We start from the raw sequence: 1712 nt of genomic DNA, 5'->3' as shown, positions 1-1712 counted from the left end.
TATTGTTTATGGAATAAACGAAGACTATGTAATGGTGGATAAATAGTGTAGTTACACACTAGTTTCATTTTATATAGCTTGTGAAATTTTAAAATGATTTCACGCCGCAACAACCGCAATGACCGCATTCGCAACAACTGCAACCGCATCCATGACCGCAACCGCAATTTAAAACCTTGGTAGGGACATCGACGTGGATGGTGTTGACGACGACAATAGGGGGAGGAGTGGGGTCCACAATTGGGTGGTTGTGTTAGTTGTAGGATTGATGAAATCTCCTGCGTGCGTGCGTGCGTGGTATCAACCATTGATTCTTCTACTGCGTGCGTGCTCTCTCGAGATATGAAGAAGAAGCTGGATTTTTTTAACTTTACCGTAAAAAAAGTGATTTTTGAAAACCACTAATACGGTCAACAATATAAAAATAGTAAAAAAAAAATTAGACTATTAGACAATTTTTTTTTAATTAATCCAATAAGAGTATTAAAAGCATTTAAAACTAATAAATAATAGATTAATACAAAATATCATACCAATAAAAAGTAAATAAGTATTAAAATATATGTATATGCGGTTTGAGTCGTTTTTGAAAAATCGATCAAAGTTCAAACCGATCCAACGGTTTTTATAAAAAGACATCCAAATACATTTAAAAAAAATTCTGTTTTACACAATTTTCAATTTTTTGATAGTTTAGAGTTTTAATTTGGATCAATTTGTATTTCAATTCGCCTAAAGATATGAGGTTGACTTTACTTGTGGTTCTAGTCCCCTCCCAAATGCAGTTACGAGGGATCGAACCGTGATCCTCCCTACCAAGTCCAACGTCAATTATACCACTGAAACAACAAACATTTCGTTAGTTTATTTTCCTGTTTATAGCTGTACATAATTTATTGGAAGCTTATGCACTAGGTATATATGAAAATATCAACCAACCCAGAAGTATTCAACCAACCTTAAATAATTGTTGGATGTTAATTAGGAATCCTCTCAGCTAGCTTCTTTTCGAGAGATGTTATCCTTAATTCAGGTTTCGGACCTTCAGTACGTTCCTACATATATTCAAAAGAAAACATTACCAATAACAAACTAGAATGAATAATTGGATACCTTAAGGCATTTAAAATGAAGAATATAATAATATTTCAACACTAAACTTGTTCAAAGGCTACAGAAATCCTATAATTTACACTCGATTATATGATAATTTATGAAATCCTTGCTTTATCTTGATAACTTCATCGATATAACTTAACAAATAATAACAAAACAAACAATCGGTTACCTCACCAAACCATATATATATGATGAGCAATGTGCTCATCATATCGTGTCAGAAGACTCGTATCAACCGGTCCTCCAAGCCAGCTCTGTTGCACCATAGCCTGCTGTGCCTCCTTATGCACCACAGACACATGCCCCTCATACTGCTACTGCTCCACCTGACACTGTAGAAACTCTTCATGTCCGTATCTAGGACGTATAATTCTATAGTCTGGTAGGCAAATTAAATAAAAATTGTAAAAAGCATACCAGAACACTTTTTTAAAGAGTGTCGGTTTAAAACTGTTACCGGTACAGTTGGGTATGAGTTTTCCGGTCTGAATATTCATATCAGAACACTCATGCAAGTGTGCGGGTATGAATATTCATACCGGCAAACTCATACCCAACTGTACTGGTAATAATTTCAAACCGGCAAACTTTAA

Source organism: Trifolium pratense, linkage group LG5 (assembly GCF_020283565.1).
Source record: "Trifolium pratense cultivar HEN17-A07 linkage group LG5, ARS_RC_1.1, whole genome shotgun sequence".
NCBI lineage: Eukaryota > Viridiplantae > Streptophyta > Magnoliopsida > Fabales > Fabaceae > Trifolium > Trifolium pratense.
This window is presented reverse-complemented; position numbering follows the sequence as displayed.